Source organism: Mus musculus, chromosome 16 (assembly GCF_000001635.26).
Source record: "Mus musculus strain C57BL/6J chromosome 16, GRCm38.p6 C57BL/6J".
Taxonomy (NCBI): Eukaryota; Metazoa; Chordata; class Mammalia; order Rodentia; family Muridae; genus Mus; species Mus musculus.
Window position 1 is genome coordinate 11,473,797 of NC_000082.6, and position 20,215 is coordinate 11,494,011.

Below are 20,215 nucleotides of genomic sequence, written 5' to 3' on the forward strand. Positions count from 1 at the left end.
GAGCCTGCTCATCATGTACTTGTTGGTTCTGATGGCAGATGGAGAATCCAGGGTTGGTACGCTCTTTTAGACAAGTTGGTCACCAGCCTTTCTGGGGAGGCCCTTAAGTGATAAGACTCTTGATCATGTGGAAAGGTGGTATAGGGAGAGGGCCTTATTTATGTCTTTATTTGTGTGTGGGGATTCAGAGTTGGTCCTCAGGTGTCCTCCTTTGTTGCTCTCTGACTTAGTGTGAGACAGGGCCTCTCAGTGAACACAAAGCCAGTGATGTGGCAGCTGGCCAATGAGTTCCATGACCCCCTGTTCTACAGTGCCAGGATTACAGGCACACATAGTCACACTGTTTTCTTCTTCTTGCTGAGATTTAGACTCAGGTCTTCCTGCTGGGAGGAGAGGTTTCTAGCAACGTGAGAGGGCAGCTTGTTGAGGTGACAGGAAGAAGCTTGCCAGGGCAAAGGCCAGATCTCCTGAGCCTAGACATTTGACTAATGTCCTGTACAAGCAGAAAGCCACTGAGGGTGCAGAACTGGAACTCACAGAGTGAGAGGAGCATTTCCCCTGGGTGCAGCGCGGAACACAGAGACCAGAAGATTGGAAGGAGTCAGTTCTCCCAAGATCTGGGGGAGGGGACACTAGTCTAGTCAGTATGGCGGACATCTGTAGAGATGCCGAGTAGGGATGGATGTGGATGTACAAGCGATGTAATAAGGATGAGTGGAAGAGCAGTGGGAGGGGAGAGGTCCAAACGGAGCTGCTGAGGCCTCTGGAGAAGTAAATGGCTCAGTGCTTAGAGCACTTGGCTGCTCTCCCAGAGGATCCAGGTTTGATGCCTAGCACCCACATGCTCACAACTGTCTGCAACTCCAGTTTCAGGATATCTGGTGCCTCATCTAACCTCTGCAGTACTACACACAGACGGTGCACAGACATACACACAAGCGAAACACCCAGACACATAAACAAACAAAGAAGCAAGCAAATAAAAGGGAGAAAACAGCAGGAAAGACAACAGAAAGGAACCCCTAGAGGAGTGAATTGCCACAGAGCAGGACTTAAGGAGGGGAAATGAGTGGGTGTGAGAGATTTTGTAAGTCACTTCTTTTCTTGAATGAGTTTGTGTGGTGTGCCTGTGTAGGTATGCATGTCCCTATGCATGGACATACACATGCATGAACAGGCATGTGCGTGAGGCCTAGAATTGATATTGGGTACCATCCTTGACTGCAGGGTCTCTTGCTGCACGCAGAGCTCACTGAGTATGACAGTGAAGTCAGATGGCCCTTGGGACCCTCCGTCTCTGTGTCCTCAGTGCTTCAGCACATGGGCAGCTCCCATGCCACTGGCTTTGCTGTTTGTGTGGGGCCGATGGTCCTGGCCCATGAGCTCCAGTCCTCGTGCTTGCTAACATTCGAATTATTCACAGAGCGTCTCTCCAGCCTAGTGGAAGTTTAACCATGATGTTTCCCTCTGGCCTGGCACTGTTGTGATATTTGCTACTGTTTAAAAGTGTGTTCTTTTTTGACTGATAACTTCTCACTTGGAAGTGAGCTGGCATCCAAAAGCTGGAGGAGTGGCCTTAGCTGTCCTATTTGAGCTGACTTATTTTAACCACAGGATTTTCTTTCAGGAAGTAGAGTTCACACAGAACTCATTTATCCATAGCAGCTCCTCCCACTGCTGTTTTTGAGTTTTCCCTGCCATGATATGAATGAATCAAGAACTGGCCATGTTCAGCCTTCTGCAGGATGGGTCAGGAGCGCATAGCAGAACTTTGAGAGACACATGAACTTCTTGAAATGAGTGAGTGTTAGGAAAGACTTCACAATTCTACACTTTCAGTTTGTCACTCTGGAGTGCAGACACCCCATCTGCAAACACCCTTTTCCTCACCACAGTGTGCTTTCTAGTGACTAAGTGTCACATAAAGGGCCTGTTAGCTTGCTCAGTGACTCAGTGGCATGAAGAGAGACCTTGCTGTCATTGTTGTCTCAGGTCGAAAGTACAGAGGAAGACAGATGGGTGCAGGCGGGGGCCCGGGCCTCCAGCTCCTGGATGCGCACTCAGCACTCACTCAGCGACATGCATTGTGGGAGCTTACCATTCCAGGGCTGGCTTTAACCACTCCAATATTAAACTAAGCCTTGGATTCTCCTTCAGGGGACTGTGTCAGCTAAGGCCACACACTGTCAGCATCAGAAAACAGTATGAGTACTGGATGGATCATGTAGGAAGGGTGAGTGAGCTCACACATGACACAGGCCCTGAGTTCTGTTTCTGTTTGTGTGGTCAGTCCTAATGTTAGCTTCTCCCAACAGTGTATATGGAGGTGTGTAGACTGAGAAGGGCCATGCGGCTGAACAGCGTGGATTACATCATAAGTAACATGGTCCTAGGTGAACTGTGAAGGTGACAGTTTCTGTCCTTGGCCTAGGATCTCTGTTTTCAGGGATCTGAAAGTGGTTATGGCTGTGGTACCTGGGGGGCACTCCTGACATGGCTCATTGGCATGTGATGCCTTACCACATCCAGAGGACCTTTTTACTTTTTCCAGGACCCTGACACTAAGTCTCAGCTTGGCTACTGGCTGCAGATGGCACAGTCACTGTTCCACCCAGGAATGCGAAGACTGATTTTCCCTTGTTGTCCTGCCTCTTGAGAGGACTAATTCCAGTGACCTGTGACTCTTCCAGCTGGCTGTCCTGCTCAGAACAGGAGTAACTGTACAGTTTTTGTCTGAATTCTGCCAGACACACAGATGGGTCATTCACAGAGAGGTGATGGAGGGTCACCTGTCTGGCCATCCAGACTGTCCAGCTGTCCTGTCATGGAGCTTCTGTGGGCCATATGGAGGTCTGTGTACCTCTTGTTCCTTTCTTGGCTCACTTCTCTGCTTTTGTCCTTATCTGAATTGGCTCTGTGACTGTGACTGCCACCACCACCTCCACCTCCACCTCCACCTCCACCACCACCTCCACCTCCACCTCCACCTCCACCTCCACCTCCACCTCCACCGCCACCTCCTTGTCCACCACCACCACCACCACCGACACACCTCCTCCACCTCCTCCACCTCCACCTCCACCTCCTCCTCCTCTACCTCCACCTCCACCTCCTCCTCCTCTACCTCCACCTCCTCCACCACCTTCACCTCCACCACCTTCACCTCCACCACCGTGACAGTATTTACTACTTGTTAATAGTCTGGTGTTGGGAGGTGTGTTGATTCTGTCACTACCATTAGCAATGCATTTTATGCTGTGGAGACTCACGGTTGGTTATGCAGTGCCTACTGTGTTTCAGACATTTGTTCAGTCCTTCCCAAAGCCCAGTGAGGCATATACTGGTGCCAGTATGTTTAATACATGAGAGGACTAAAACACAAGAAATGAAGTCTTGTTGCCAGGGAAGTGGCTGGGGTTAGGTGAGCCAGGAGCCAGGGCTGGCAAACTAGGGCCTTCAGTCTGTCAATTGATTTATTTCCTCCTGAGTTCTCTCCCTCCTGTTATTTTGAGACAGGGTTTCACTATGTGGGCTGGGCAGCATGGAACTGAGTATAGGTTAGATCAGGCTAGCATGGAACTCACAGAGCTCACTTGCTTTATCTAGAGAGTGCTGGAGTTAAAGGTGTTCAGTCCCACAGCCAGCACCTCCTTCTCTTCTGGTGTGTCTGTGTAGATCAGGCTGGCCTTGAACCTTTGCCCCGTCTCCCCCGCCCTTTTTTTTTCAAGACAATGTTTCCCTGGCTATCTTGTAACTCACTCTGTAGACTAGGCTGGCCACGAACTCATAGAGATCTGCTTCTGCCTCTGCTTTCTGAGTCCTGGGACTAAAGGCACGTGCTACTATGCCTGGCTCCTGCTTTCTTTTCTATAAGGTTTTATTGCAGCACAAACATATGTGTTGCTTTTTGACTATCTGTGATGGCAGTGGCGTGAAGTGATTGGCCAGGGACTGTGGCTCACAAACCACCTGCTTGCATCTGGCCCTCTTCCCAGAAGCCACTGCTCTCTGCCGTAGCACTTGCACAGCCACTGTCCAGTGTTGCCTTTCAAGAAAAGGTGGTCCACGTACCGTGGGCACACCACAGCACTTGGGAGGCTAAAGCAGGAGGATACCAGTGAGTTCAAGGCAAGCCTGATCTACTTCAAAAGTTTTAGGACACCCTGTGTCTCAAAAAGAATAAAAGAAAGGAAGGATATGTGCTCAGATATGTGCTCCAGAGGGAGAGCCGAGGTTGCTACGACAGGAGAATGCAGAGAACTTTAGTGCCCAAGTGCAGGGCATGTGGAAGACAGAGACCAAGGAGGCTGCTTTGATAGAAGTGGTGTGCAGGCTGACATGGGCCTGAGGAGCACAAGTACATGTGCTTACGCCCTAACTCTGGAGATGAGTGTCTTGGAAACAAAAGACCTTATTGAGAAACCATAGATTCCAGCTAAAGAACGAACCAGCTCCCTAGACCAGCAGTGCTCGAGACCTGTGGGTTGTGATCCCTTACAGCCGAAAGACCCTCTCACAGGGGTCGCCTAAGACCACCAGAAAACACAGGCATTTACATTAAGAGTCATAATAGGAGCAAAACGACAGCTAGGAAATAGCAACAAAAATATTTTCACAGCTGGGGGTCACCACAACTTGAGGAACTGATTAAAGGCCGAGCATTGGGAAGATCGAGAACTACTGACCTAGACTGTCCTACAGCTACCAGCAGTGGGGCTGGAGCACAGCTGGAAAAGGCCAGAGCCACCATAGGTGAAAACACTTCTTCTGAACTTCAAGGAGGGAGCTCGGCCATGGCTAAGAGGATCAGCATACGTAGGGGCCAGCAAAGGTGTGGGGCAGAAGGAATCTTCCAAGCCAAGGATACCCTAGTTCCTGGGTTGGTTGGGAATAAGAGTCTAGATAATTTATATGCTATGTGAGAAGACACGGAGCTGTGTATGTGGCAATGAGATTTCATTATGGGTTTCAACATAAAGATGTGTTTGCATGTGTGTACTCACGTGTACATATGTGTACATGAATGGAGGCCAGAGGAGGTGTCAGGTGACCTGCTCTGTTGCTCTTTGCTTTACTTTGAGACAGTGTTTCTCACGGATTCTGGTGGCGGGCAGCTAGCAGGCCCCTGTGATCCTCCTCTCTTCACTCCTCAGTGCTGGGACAGCACTGTGCTTGGCCATACCCAGCTTTTGATGTGCTGGGGATTTGAACTCAGGTCCTCATGCTGTGCAGCAAGTGTTCTTATTGAGTCATGTCCCCATAAACAGTATTATTTTGGTTTTGCCTGACATCATTAACTAAATGATCTAATCTCCCTTATGGCTCCTTTTCCACCTCCATTTCCTGGCCTTTGTACTTTGTTGCTGTCCAGCAGCCATGGATGAACTGGGTACCTGAAAGGGAGGCTGGAAATGAAAAAGGACAGAGAGAATGAGAGAAGGATGAAGCCAAGACAAAGGTTTCTGATCAAGGCTCTAAGTTTAATTATCAGCTCTGCATTTATATAGGGAGAGCCCACAGACCCATCCTTTGTTTCAGCTGGATTGAGTTGCAAAGCAAGCTCATCTTCAACTCCTCAAAGCTGCAGTAGGAAGATTGCAAATGCAGGGAGACCAGGCACTGACTCTAGCTAGGTTGTAAAACCACTGGGGATTTGTTTAGCCTATTCAAGGCTGGGGGAAAGGCACAGTACTTAAATTTAAAACACGTATGAATTTTTGTATTGGTATGACAACTCCCCACCCTCATTCAGGGACCATTAAGTGCTGCAGAGTCCCCACATCCTTGGCTTGACATAGTTACCGCTGTCAATGTTGTATTCCCATGGCGTGGTAGGTTGACAGGTTCCCTGGGTAGTGAGTGGCTTGGAGTCCCAGCCACCTCTTGCTCTGTTTCCTCCTCAGAGGGGACTTCTCAGGGCTGCTTCCCACCCTGCTTCATCTCAGCTGGTAGAACTTTGTGGCAATGACATCTTGAGTTATATTTAGAGGATTACGTAGTCATCTCTCTGACTTCAGTGGATTGCTCTCTAGAGCTTCTTTAGGAAGCTGAGCAAGGCACAGAAGTGACGTGGATGCTTTGACTTTGATCCTTGAACCCCACCCACACAGTACCACTCATTCACGTGGAAATGTCCCTCCAGAAGACTGTCCCTGCAACTGAGGATGGCTCTGAGTGTCAGGTTGTTGCTAAGAGGATGGGGTTTCCTTTTAGGCGATGAAAATGACTTAGACCTGATGGCTGCATAACTCCATGTAGGTGCCTGTGCTGACTCTGGTTTTGTTAAGTTGACCCAGGGCCAGCTGGGAAGAGGGAACGTGAGTTAAGAAAATTCCTCCAACAGGCTGGCCTCTAGGCAATTCTGTGGGGCATTTTCTTGATATTAATTTATGTGGGAGGGCATAGCACTTTCGAGGCAGTGGCCCTGGGTGGTGCAGCAGGCTGAGCCAGCCATGGAGAGGAAGTTGGCTTCTGCCAGGTTCCTTCCCTCACCTGTTTCACAGTCGGACTGAGGGTGAAAAACCTTTCCTCACCAAGTTGCTTTTTGTTATGGTGATTATCATAGCAATAGAAACCAAACTAAAACAATACAAACACCATTGACATTTATGATTGAAATGGGTAATGCTCCTGTCAACATAACGCAATGCCTCTTTTTTAAATGACGTAGTAATAGTTTATAGTGAGCTAAACGTGAATGTCCGTGAATGTCCGTGAATGTCCGTAACTTGGTTACCTTGCACAACACACTCCACTATGAAAGACATTACAGGGCAGAAGAAAACAGGAGTCAGTGTGCTTGCACTGTCTGTCTTGTAGAGGCATCAGGCAGGCAGGCAGAGGTCTTTTCAGTGGGTTTAGGTACTGGCACATTCTTAGCATATAAAATTGGTGGAAGCTGGAGTTCCTTCTGGCTTTCTGACTATCCCAAGAGTTTCATGTAGCAGTTATGAAGATCTTAGGCAGTTTCATGTAGCAGTTAATGATATATGGTTATTAAATGCAGTAAAGAGCCCAGGATAGCTCTGCCTCCTGGTCTGCAACATTCAAACTCCTCCAGTTAAGATATCCGGGTTAGCCAGTGCCAAACAGTCTGCAGGCTCTTTTCTATACCCATAGCTTCTTCCAAGAGCTTGAGGCCACAGTCCTGGGACTGTTGGCTAAAATCCCTTCCTGGAGAGTTGTGAACAACATCTGCCCCTCCTCATAAATTCCTAACCAGAAAGAAGAGAACAGTTCCACCATGCCTGGGAACCAGTGAGTTCATCAGGCTTCTGACAGAGCAAGCATAGCTGAGGCAGTACTGGAAGGAGAGTGGGTGACCTAAAAGTGTCTGCACCAAGCATGGGTGGCTTCCCCATGGCCACCCCAGAGCCCCCTTTCTTAGTCTTCCCCATGGTATGTACTCTACTTAGCTTGTTTACCATGCGTATTTGGGAGGAATTGAATACAAATGCCTGGAAGGAGTTGCTGGCTACTTAGAAGAGGGTCCTTCTGTGATGGAGCCAGTTATCACATCCAGCTATAGAGGTCTTTGGCAAGCAGACCTAGCCATCCTTCTGAGGACAGCAGTGAGTCTATCCAAAGACTTCGTTACAGCAACAACACAGATTACATCTCCGAAAGCTGTGACCTTAAAACGTCAGAAGCATCCCTACAGTTTAGAGATGTTGTATGGTCTTGTAACTAGATCTTGATGGTACCCAGTGTTAGAGAAGGTGCCTGACACAGCTGTGTGGGTGCAAGGTAGCACCTTGAGGGAGGTCAAGGCAGGAACTCAAGCAGGAACAGAGACAGAAACCAGGGAGCAAAGCTGCTTACTGGCTTGTTCTCCATGGCTCTCTTTGCTTGCTTTTTTTGAAACAGAGTCTTACTGTGTATCCACCTGCAGTAGGTTGGGCCCTCCCCTCCCATATCAGTCATAAATCAAGAAAATGCCCCACTATATGCCCGCAAGACAGTCTGATAGAGGCCATTCTTCCTAGCTGTTTCTTAGTTTGTATCAAGTTGACAAAGAGCACAGGGAGACATGGGCTGCAGTCTGCAAACTCTGATGGGGCTGGAAACATGGCAAGTGTTGGGTTCTAGCTTGAATCTGTACCTTTCTCAGTCTGAATGTAGCTTCTATTAAATCTTATGTGCACAGGAACCAGAACCTCCTTGCTTCTAGAGAAGACAGCCCTTTAACCACTGTGAGGCCTGTGAAGAGGTCTCATGTCTTTGAGGGTTTGGGTCCCTGCCATTCTCTGGTGGTGTCACTGCCCCTCTGCTGCTGCTCAGAGTCAACAAAGGGCACCTGAGCTCCTCTCTCTGCTGGCAAGGGCAGGCTCTCCTTACCCTGTTCTAGCCTTCCCATGCTTCTCTGCTGACGTGGTGCCACCTCCCTGACTGGGGTTGTCCCCTAAGAGGTAGCCAGAGCATCTCTTCTGTGCTCCTGGGCTGCTGAAATTATGGGATATGCATGGTAGGGAGCGGCATTCCCCCATTGAGCGATCCCACTGTGATGACTAACAGTGGGGCCTGAAGAAGGTTCTTCCTGGCTGGATGCAGGCCTTTGAGATTTTCAGTCTTGGCCTCTGTCTAGAGAGAAAGAATGAATACCACACAGGCTTGAAGTAGAAGGGTTTGTCCCTGGATTCTGGCCAGCTCTGCAGCAGTTTGAATTGCAGTTGACCCAGGCTGGGCTTGGGAGAGGAATTACCATGGACAGATAGACCATCATGTAGAATGTAGGGGGATGGACCATAAGGAGTTTATTTCCCACACACTAACACTGTGGGTGCTTTGTGAGTAGTAATGTGTAATGAACAGGCCTGGAGAGAGTATGATGTATCGTGTGGCCCACTGGGAAGCAGCACAGTACTCTGGTCCTCTTCAGGAAAAGCATGTTAAAGAGATTTTTGTGTCTGGCTCTTTTTTCTTTGGAGGGAAGAAATGGATTCTATAAATCCAAAATATTGTTAGTACTTTTTAAAATCCAGTTTTCTTGGCTCTGAGGTAAGGAGGACCAGTAAATAGCTTAGCAGGCTCTCTCTCTTGAGGGGTCTAGAAAGAAATTTTTTTTTTTCCATTTTTTATTAGGTATTTAACTCATTTACATTTCCAATGCTATACCAAAAGTCCCCCATATCCACCCACCCCCACTCCCCTGCCCACCCACTCCCCCTTTTTGGCCCTGGTATTCCCCTGTACTGGGGCATATAAAGTTTGCAAGTCCAATGGGCCTCTCTTTCCAGTGATGGCCGACTAGGCCATCTTTTGATATATATGCAGCTAGAGTCAAGAGCTCCGGGGTACTGGTTAGCTCATAATGTTGTTCCACCTATAGGGTTGCAGATCCCTTTAGCTCCTTGGCTACTTTCTCTAGCTCCTCCATTGGGAGCCCTATGATCCATCCATTAGCTGACTGTGAGCATCCACTTCTGTGTTTGCTGGGCCCCGGCATAGTCTCACAAGAGACAGCTACATCTGCGTCCTTTCAATAAAATCTTGCTAGTGTATGCAATGGTGTCAGCGTTTGGATGCTGATTATGGGGTGGATCCCTGGCTATGGCAGTCTCTACATGGTCCATCCTTTCATCTCAGCTCCAAACTCCGTCTCTGTAACTCCTTCCATGGGTGTTTTGTTCCCAAATCTAAGGAGGGGCATAGTGTCCACACTTCAGTCTTCATTCTCCTTGAGTTTCATGTGTTTAGCAAATTATATCTTATATCTTGGGTATCCTAGGTTTGGGGCTAATATCCACTTATCAGTGAATACATATTGTGTGAGTTTTTTTGTGAATGTGTTACCTCACTCAGGATGATGCCCTCCAGGTCCATCCATTTGGCTAGGAATTTCATAAATTCATTCTTTTTAATAGCTGAGTAGTACTCCATTGTGTAGATGTACCACATTTTCTGTATCCATTCCTCTGTTGAGGGGCATCTAGGTTCTTTCCAGCTTCTGGCTATTATAAATAAGGCTGCTATGAACATAGTGGAGCATGTGTCCTTCTTACCTGTTGGGGCATCTTCTGGATATATGCCCAGGAGAGGTATTGCTGGATCCTCCGGTAGTACTATGTCCAGTTTTCTGAGGAACCGCCAGACTGATTTCCAGAGTGGTTGTACAAGCCTGCACTCCCACCAACAATGGAGGAGTGTTCCTCTTTCTCCACATCCTCGCCAGCATCTGCTGTCACCTGAATTTTTGATCTTAGCCATTCTGACTGGTGTGAGGTGGAATCTCAGGGTTGTTTTGATTTGCATTTCCCTGATGATTAAGGATGTTGAACATTTTTTCAAGTGCTTCTCTGCCATTCGGTATTCCTCAGGTGAGAATTCTTTGTTCAGTTCTGAGCCCCATTTTTTAATGGGGTTATTTGATTTTCTGAAGTCCACCTTCTTGAGTTCTTTATATATGTTGGATATTAGTCCCCTATCTGATTTAGGATAGGTAAAGATCCTTTCCCAATCTGTTGGTGGTCTTTTTGTCTTATTGACGGTGTCTTTTGCCTTGCAGAAACTTTGGAGTTTCATTAGGTCCCATTTGTCGATTCTCGATCTTACAGCACAAGCCATTGCTGTTCTGTTCAGGAATTTTTCCCCTGTGCCCATATCTTCAAGGCTTTTCCCCACTTTCTCCTCTATAAGTTTCAGTGTCTCTGGTTTTATGTGAAGTTCCTTGATCCACTTAGATTTGACCTTAGTACAAGGAGATAAGTATGGATCGATTCGCATTCTTCTACACGATAACAACCAGTTGTGCCAGCACCAATTGTTGAAAATGCTGTCTTTCTTCCACTGGATGGTTTTAGCTCCCTTGTCGAAGATCAAGTGACCATAGGTGTGTGGGTTCATTTCTGGATCTTCAATTCTATTCCATTGGTCTACTTGTCTGTCTCTATACCAGTACCATGCAGTTTTTATCACAATTGCTCTGTAGTAAAGCTTTAGGTCTGGCATGGTGATTCCGCCAGAAGTTCTTTTATCCTTGAGAAGACTTTTTGCTATCCTAGGTTTTTTGTTATTCCAGACAAATTTGCAAATTGCTCCTTCCAATTCGTTGAAGAATTGAGTTGGAATTTTGATGGGGATTGCATTGAATCTGTAGATTGCTTTTGGCAAGATAGCCATTTTTACAATGTTGATCCTGCCAATCCATGAGCATGGGAGATCTTTCCATCTTCTGAGATCTTCTTTAATTTCTTTCTTCAGAGATTTGAAGTTTTTATCATACAGATCTTTCACCTCCTTAGTTAGAGTCACGCCAAGATATTTTATATTATTTGTGACTATTGAGAAGGGTGTTGTTTCCCTAATTTCTTTCTCAGCCTGTTTATTCTTTGTATAGAGAAAGGCCATTGACTTGTTTGAGTTTATTTTATATCCAGCTACTTCACCGAAGCTGTTTATCAGGTTTAGGAGTTCTCTGGTAGAATTTTTAGGGTCACTTATATATACTATCATATCATCTGCAAAAAGTGATATTTTGACTTCCTCTTTTCCAATTTGTATCCCCTTGATCTCCTTTTGTTGTCGAATTGCTCTGGCTAATACTTCAAGTACTATGTTGAAAAGGTAGGGAGAAAGTGGGCAGCCTTGTCTAGTCCCTGATTTTAGTGGGATTGCTTCCAGCTTCTCTCCATTTACTTTGATGTTGGCTACTGGTTTGCTGTAGATTGCTTTTATCATGTTTAGGTATGGGCCTTGAATTCCTGATCTTTCCAAAACTTTTATCATGAATGGGTGTTGGATCTTGTCAAATGCTTTTTCTGCATCTAACGAGATGATCATGTGGTTTTTGTCTTTGAGTTTGTTTATATAATGGATTACATTGATGGATTTTCGTATATTAAACCATCCCTGCATCCCTGGAATAAAACCTACTTGGTCAGGATGGATGATTGCTTTAATGTGTTCTTGGATTCGGTTAGCGAGAATTTTATTGAGGATTTTTGCATCGATATTCATAAGAGAAATTGGTCTGAAGTTCTCTATCTTTGTTGGATCTTTCTGTGGTTTAGGTATCAGAGTAATAGTGGCTTCATAAAATGAGTTGGGTAGAGTACCTTCTACTTCTATTTTGTGAAATAGTTTGTGCAGAATTGGAATTAGATCTTCTTTGAAGGTCTGATAGAACTCTGCACTAAACCCATCTGGTCCTGGGCTTTTTTTGGTTGGGAGACTATTAATAACTGCTTCTATTTCTTTAGGTGATATGGGACTGTTTAGATGGTCAACTTGATCCTGATTCAACTTTGGTACCTGGTATCTGTCCAGAAATTTGTCCATTTCGTCCAGGTTTTCCAGTTTTGTTGAGTATAGCCTTTTGTAGAAGGATCTGATGGTGTTTTGGATTTCTTCAGGATCTGTTGTTATGTCTCCCTTTTCATTTCTGATTTTGTTAATTAGGATTTTGTCCCTGTGCCCTTTAGTGAGTCTAGCTAAGGGTTTATCTATCTTGTTGATTTTCTCAAAGAACCAACTCCTCGTTTGGTTAATTCTTTGAATAGTTCTTCTTGTTTCCACTTGGTTGATTTCACCCCTGAGTTTGATTATTTCCTGCCGTCTACTCCTCTTGGGTGAATTTGCTTCCTTTTTTTCTAGGGCTTTTAGATGTGTTGTCAAGCTGCTAGTATGTGCTGTCTCCCGTTTCTTCTTGGAGGCACTCAGCGCTATGAGTTTCCCTCTTAGAAATGCTTTCATTGTGTCCCATAGGTTTGGGTACGTTGTGGCTTCATTTTCATTAAACTCTAAAAAGTCTTTAATTTCTTTCTTTATTCCTTCCTTGACCAAGGTATCATTGAGAAGAGTGTTATTCAGTTTCCACGTGAATGTTGGCTTTCCATTATTTATGTTGTTATTGAAGATCAGTCTTAGGCCATGGTGGTCTGATAGGATACATGGGACAATTTCAATATTTTTGTATCTATTGAGGCCTGTTTTGTGACCAATTATATGGTCAATTTTGGAGAAGGTCCCGTGAGGTGCTGAGAAGAAGGTATATCCTTTTGTTTTAGGATAAAATGTTCTGTAGATATCTGTCAGGTCCATTTGTTTCATAACTTCTGTTAGTTTCACTGTGTCCCTGTTTAGTTTCTGTTTCCACGATCTGTCCTTTGAAGAAAGTGGTGTGTTGAAGTCTCCCACTATTATTGTGTGAGGTGCAATGTATGCTTTGAGCTTTACTAAAGTGTCTCTAATGAATGTGGCTGCCCTTGCATTTGGTGCGTAGATATTCAGAATTGAGAGTTCCTCTTGGAGGATTTTACCTTTGATGAGTATGAAGTGTCCCTCCTTGTCTTTTTTGATAACTTTGGGTTGGAAGTCGATTTTATCCGATATTAAAATGGCTACTCCAGCTTGTTTCTTCAGTCCATTTGCTTGGAAAATTGTTTTCCAGCCTTTCACTCTGAGGTAGTGTCTGTCTTTTTCCCTGAGATGGGTTTCCTGTAAGCAGCAGAATGTTGGGTCCTGTTTGTGTAGCCAGTCTGTTAGTCTATGTCTTTTTATTGGGGAATTGAGTCCATTGATATTAAGAGATATTAAGGAAAAGTAATTGTTGCTCCCTTTTATTTTTGTTGTTAGAGTTGGCATTCTGTTCTTGTGGCTGTCTTCTTTTTGGTTTGTTGAATGATTACTTTCTTGGTTGTTCTAGGGCGTGATTTCCGTCCTTGTATTGCTTCTTTTCTGTTATTATCCTTTGAAGGGCTGGATTCGTGGAAAGATATTGTGTGAACTTGGTTTTGTCGTGGAATACTTTGGTTTCTCCATCTATGGTAATTGAGAGTTTGGCCGGGTATAGTAGCCTGGGCTGGCATTTGTGTTCTCTTAGTGTCTGTATAACATCTGTCCAGGCTCTTCTGGCTTTCATAGTCTCTGGTGAAAAGTCTGGTGTAATTCTGATAGGCCTTCCTTTATATGTTACTTGACCTTTCTCCCTTACTGCTTTTAATATTCTATCTTTATTTAGTGCATTTGTTGTTCTGATTATTATGTGTCGGGAGGAATTTCTTTTCTGGTCCAGTCTATTTGGAGTTCTGTATGCTTCTTGTATGATCATGGGCATCTCTTTTTTTATGTTTGGGAAGTTTTCTTCTATTATTTTGTTGAAGATATTAGCTGGCCCTTTAAGTTGAAAATCTTCATTCTCATCAATTCCTATTATCCGTAGGTTTGGTCTTCTCATTGTGTCCTGGATTACCTGGATGTTTTGAGTTAGGATCCTTTTGCATTTTGTATTTTCTTTGACTGTTGTGTCGATGTTCTCTATGGAATCTTCTGCACCTGAGATTCTCTCTTCCATTTCTTGTATTCTGTTGCTGATGCTCGCATCTATGGTTCCAGATCTCTTTCCTAGGGTTTCTATCTCCAGCGTTGCCTCGCTTTGGGTTTTCTTTATTGTGTCTACTTCCCCTTTTAGTTCTAGTATGGTTTTGTTCATTTCCATCACCTGTTTGGCTGTGTTTTCCTGCTTTTCTTTAAGAGCCTGTAACTCTTTAGCAGTGCTCTCCTGTAAATCTTTAAGTGACTTATGAAAGTCCTTCTTGATGTCCTCTATCATCATCATGAGAAATGTTTTTAAATCTGGGTCTAGATTTTCGGTTGTGTTGGGGTGCCCAGGACTAGGTGGGGTGGGAGTGCTGCGTTCTGATGATGGTGAGTGGTCTTGATTTCTGTTAGTAGGATTCTTACGTTTGCCTTTCGCCATCTGGTAATCTCTGAAGCTAGCTGTTTTAGTTGTCACTGTTAAGAGCTTGTTCTTCAGGTGACTCTGTTAGCCTCTATGAGCAGACCTGGAGGGTAGCACTCTCCTTAGTTTCAGTGGGCAGAGTATTCTCTGCAGGCAAGCTCTCTTCTTGCAAGGCAGGTACCCAGATATCTGGTGTTCGAACCAGACTCCTGGCAGAAGTTGTGTTCCACTCACTAGAGGTCTTAGGATCACGTGTGGAATCCTGTGTGGGCCCTTGCGGGTGTCAGGCGACTCAGCTGGCAAGGTAGCCGGGGCTCGAGTGGAGTGGAAGGGGTTTGTGCCCCAGATCAAGCCCGGGTAGCCTGCTTCCCTATGTACCGCAGTCTCAAGTTCCACGCGATTGGATTGGGGTAGGCGCTGTGTTCCACTCACCAGAGGTCTTAGGGTCCCGTGGGGAGTCCCGTGTGGGCCCTTGCGGGTGTTGGGCAAGACTCTGCTGTCAAGGTAGCCCGGGGATCGAGTCTCGAGTCGAGCGGAAGGGACTTGTGCCCCAGATCAGGCCCGGGTAGCCTGCTTCCCTATGTACCACAGTCTCAAGTTCCGCGCGATTGGATTGGGGCAGGCACTGTGATCCACTCACCAGAGGTCTTAGGGTCCCGTGGGGAGTCCCGTGTGGACCCTTGCGGGTGTTGGGCAAGACTCTGCTGGCAAGGTAGCCCGGGGCTCGAGTCTCGAGTCGAGCGGAAGGGACTTGTGCCCCAGATCAGGCCCGGGTAGCCTGCTTCCCTATGTACCGCAGTCTCGAGTTCCGCGCGATTGGATTGGGGCAGGCACTGTGATCCACTCACCAGAGGTCTTAGGGTCCCGTGGGGAGTCCCGTGTGGACCCTTGCGGGTGTTGGGCAAGACTCTGCTGGCAAGGTAGCCCGGGGCTCGAGTCACGAGTCGAGCGGAAGGGACTTGTGCCCCAGATCAGGCCCGGGTAGCCTGCTTCCCTATGTACCGCAGTCTCAAGTTCCGCGCGATTGGATTGGGGCAGGCACTGTGATCCACTCACCAGAGGTCTTAGGGTCCCGTGGGGAGTCCCGTGTGGACCCTTGCGGGTGTTGGGCAAGACTCTGCTGGCAAGGTAGCCCGGGGCTCGAGTCTCGAGTCGAGCAGAAGGGCTAGAAAGAAATTTTAATTACTTTTCACTTAGTGCTTTCATAACTTCTAAAAGGAGCCTGGTTTGGGAATATTATTTGGTAGTTCCTCTGTTTGTGGGTACCAGGGCCATCTGCATTATCTCTGTACTGTTACTAGGTTGCTATTTCCTCTCTTGTAAGTCTATAGCAGGCATTGGCCTCTGCTGGAAGTTGGTCATTGTTATGAACTGAATTCTGCCCCCTATATTCATATGCTGAAGCTCCACTTCCCAGTGTAAATATGTTCGGACCCAGGACCCTTAATGAGATAAACAAAGTTAATTGAGGCCATAAAAACAGGTGTCTTAATCAGGGTTTCTATTCCTGCACAAACATCATGACCAAGAAGCAAGTTGGGGAGGAAAGGGTTTATTCGGCTTACACTTCCACATTGCTGTTCATCACCAAGGAAGTCAGGACTGGAACTCAAGCAGGTCAGGAAGCTGGAGCTGATGCAGAGGCCATGGAGGGATGTTCTTTACTGGCTTGCTTCCTCTGGCTTGCTCAGCCTGCTCTCTTATAGAACCAAGACTACCAGCCCAGAAATGGTCCCACTCACAAGGGGCCTTTCCCCCTTGCTCACTAATTGAGAAAATGCCTTACAGCTGGATCTCATAGAGGCATTTCCTCAACTGAAGCTCCTTCCTCTGTGATAACTCCAGCTGTGTCAAGTTGACACAAAACTAGCCAGTACAACAGGGGACTCTTATCCATTGAACTGTCCTTACATAAATAGGAAGAGATGCCAAGGACTCATACCCAGAGAGGGTCCCAGGGGGACACAATTAAAAGATTGCTGTTTTTAAAACAAAATTCCAAATGTTCAATTTGGAATGAAGACTCAGGAGCTAGATGCTGGGGTGAAAGCCTGCTAGCTCAGAGAAGCAGAGAAAGCACCCAGCTGCCCTTCCTACTCCACCAATGTCCCAGAAGGAAAAGCTCCTGCTCCTTTGTCATCTGTCTTAAATGCCCTTCAACTCAATGTCCCTCCTTTCTCCTCCCTGGGTTTCCCTGTGTTCAATCTCTGTCAACTGGTTGCTTGCCCCACCTCTTGACCTATGGTTAATCTCATTTACAGAAAATTCTTGTGTTAAAGGTGTGAGCTAAGGGTGAGCCACACCACATCCAGATGTAGCAGCCTGAGGCCACAGGAACTGGGTTCCTGAGTGGGAGGCCAGAGCTGTAAAAGAGGGAAGGGCAAGAGAAGAAAAGAGACCAAGACAGATTGCTGATCAAGGCCCCATGTTTACCAGCAGTCTGTGCTTGTAAAGAGGGAAAGCCCATCTCCTGCCAAGCCAGGCTTCTTGATGCTTTGTTGCTAAGTTGTTAACACTAGTCTGTCAGAGCTGTTAGCATTAGGTCGCCAAATCTACAGGTTGTCAGCTATCTCAGGAATATCTCAGGAAGACAGGTTTAGCCTCTCAGCAGCCTCTTGGAGCAGAGCAGTGGCAGGTGACAGAATAGAACTATCTAGGTCTGAAGGCTCCACCCCAGGTGGTCTCATTCTCAGTGGCAGCAAGGTCTGAATCAGCCTGCTCAAGGCTGGGGGAGGCTACAACAAGAAACAGGTTTTCCCCATTCACAATCGTGGGGTTCACAATGTGATCAAATATCCTACAACAGAAGATGAAAGTCTGTAAGTCAAAGAGAGAGGTTGCAGGAGGACTTTTGAATCTTGGATTTCCAGTTTTAAGATCTGTGTTTTGTTACAGCAGTGCAACTGGACTGATAGCTCATAGGTTTTTATTGGGTTTAAGTCCAAAGCCTGAATCTTGGGATAAGCCATAAACTTCCTATGCCCTGATATCCTTTTCTGCAGTACAGGGTGTGAGTATGTCCCAGGAGTTTTATATATAATATATATCATACGTAATATCATTTTCTATACACTAATACACACATTGTTTTAGTTTTAACCATGACAGGGGATTGACCACATTGGGTCTAGATCTCAAGTGTTGATGCTCAGGGTCTGTGACCAAGGCAGTAGTTGGTGGGGAACGTCTGCTGACTTTAGGATAGACTGTGTGGGGATTCATCTCAGTTTTGGTTCTTTTGGGTGTGGCCATTGCCGGCAGCTAGATGATGACAGCACAGTTTAGTTGTGAGTGGAGCTAGGCTGGGTGGCTAGTGTTTTTGTAGATGACACTTCTATCTGTGGTTGGATCCTTTCTCTCTCTGCTTCTAGGCATGATTGTCCTGTGCTCTTTCTCCTCTGTTGTGGGTCTGTGTTGGGCAGGATCTTACATAGAGACATCCATCTCAGGAGCAGCCTTCACTGGTCTTGTTCTGTTTCATCCCTAACAGCCTGCCTTATTTTGGTTCCTGGGAGGTAGTGGTGTACAGTCATTGTCATTTTATAGACAGCTTTACCAAGATGAGATCTGCCTATGTTACAAATCAGCCATCTACCATGAGGTCAATATTTTAAATCACATTTGTGGTGCTAATGCTTGATTTTTTTTCTCCCTTTCCTTCCTCCCCACCATTCTTCTTTCGTTTTTTCCTGGGGTGGAACCCACAGTCTTGCCCATGCTAGTGAATGCTATACCATGCTGGGCCACAACTCTTTTTCAGCCATTTTTCATTTAGCAGTATTTTCTAACTTCTGTACACTCAGTTTGTCATGGTATGACGAGCGTCTATCATCAGAAACCTGGAATCATGGCGGGACAGCATTGGTATAAGCATGTCGGCCCTCATTGTCAGGACAGCACTGTGTGGCCAACCTTGGTCTTCCTTTCTCGGTCAGCTGTTTTCTAGCTACTGAGCAGAGCCTCCCAGTGATTATCAAGTGTGTGTTCCAGGCTTCATCTCCCCACCATCATGGGAACTGCTGACTATATTAGTTCCTTTTCCTTGTTGCTGTGCCAAAACTCCTGACACAAGCAAGTATAGGAAGGAGGGCTTGTTTCTTGGATGTAACTACAGTGGCTGCTGATCTATGTGGACACCATGTTATCAAAGTTTGTAAATTCAGTCTAACTTGAATGGTGCTTTCTTCTCACTGTAGAGTTTGTTTGCAAACTGTGCTAAAAATGCATTTGGCTGGATAGACACACTAACTTTCTAAGTTCTTGCTGCAACTTGAGTGTTATTGTTCTGAGGACTCCTGTGTGTATGGTTTAAAGCAAATGAGTTGATAAGTTATGTTGTTATGATATCATCCTGTGAGTCCTTGTATAAGGGGAACAGAATATGCAAATGCAATATAAAAGGTTGGGCTGGTGAGGTGGCTTGGTGGGCGAAGGCACTTGCACAGTATAAGTGGCTAAGCAAACAACCTTATCGCCCTGAATTTGGTATTCTGAATCCCAAACCATCGGATATTTTAAGTAGGGGTTCCCATGTGTATATATATTCCTGTGCATGCATATCTATACAGTCTCAGAAAAACAGTCTCAAACTTGCTACTAACATGTTAATGAGTGCCTAGAGGTGCCAGTCCTTCTCACCTCAATCCAGGTGCCATCACCAGAGCACACAGCCAGTGTGTGTGTCTCTACTGCCAGCGCAGAGTGCACAGTCGCCCGGGTCTGCAGGTTTACTCTCTGGTCGCATCACTCACTGCCACACGTGTGAGGCTTTTGCTCCTTTCCAGCTCATTCTGGGTCTGCAGGGGAGGCCAGCAGCAGCCTCAGGCAGCAGCACTGAGCAGAGGGCTCTGCTGATTTCCAGTCTTTAGATCCCATTTTCTTGTATCTGAAGAGCCAGGACATTCATTTGAAGTGTTGCTGTCAGAGGAGGTTAATCTAACTCTCCTTCCTCAGAGGGCACTTGGCCCAGAATTGTTCTCTCTCTGAGGCAGGTGATTTTCTTAGAATAGATCTTGATGTTGTCCCTCATAGTCAATATTCTTAGGTTTTGCCTGGGCTCTGGGGCAGGTAGTTTGAACTGTTTGCATCCTGTGGGGCGGCCACTCCTATTGTCCTCTCGGCCGGGCGCCTGTCTCTGTGTGGTAGGTCTTCCTTGCCTGTCCTGAGCATTTGCTACTTTCTTAAGTCATTGAATCACTTCCTTCGCACCTTGCTCAGTGGAGACTGCTCCATGCCTGTGCCTTCCTGGTGACCCTTTCCTGCTGCTTCTCATTTCCCGAGTGCTTTTCTGGGCTCCTATGTTCTTCCTCAGTGTTGCACTTTCTAATTGTGGTATGCTCTGTTCTTCCATGGCTTGCATCATCTGTACCTTGTCTTTTGGCATGTCTTGAAATAGAAGCTTGCAGTTACATGGGTATACTTGGTATATTTTTATTACCTGTAGATGATCTTCCCTCCTTCTTCTCTTCCTTCTTCCCTTCCTCACCCTTTCTTCCTCCATCTCTTCTCATTTTAAGTCAGAGTCTTGCTATGTTAGCC

General features: G+C 46.2%; 1 protein-coding gene across 11 annotated transcripts in view; it reads left to right on the forward strand.

The window, feature by feature from the left end:
- Snx29 (sorting nexin 29) overlaps positions 1 to 20,215 on the forward strand; it is a 436,235-nt gene that overhangs the window by 150,936 nt on the left and 265,084 nt on the right. The gene's annotated exons all lie outside the window — the stretch shown is intronic.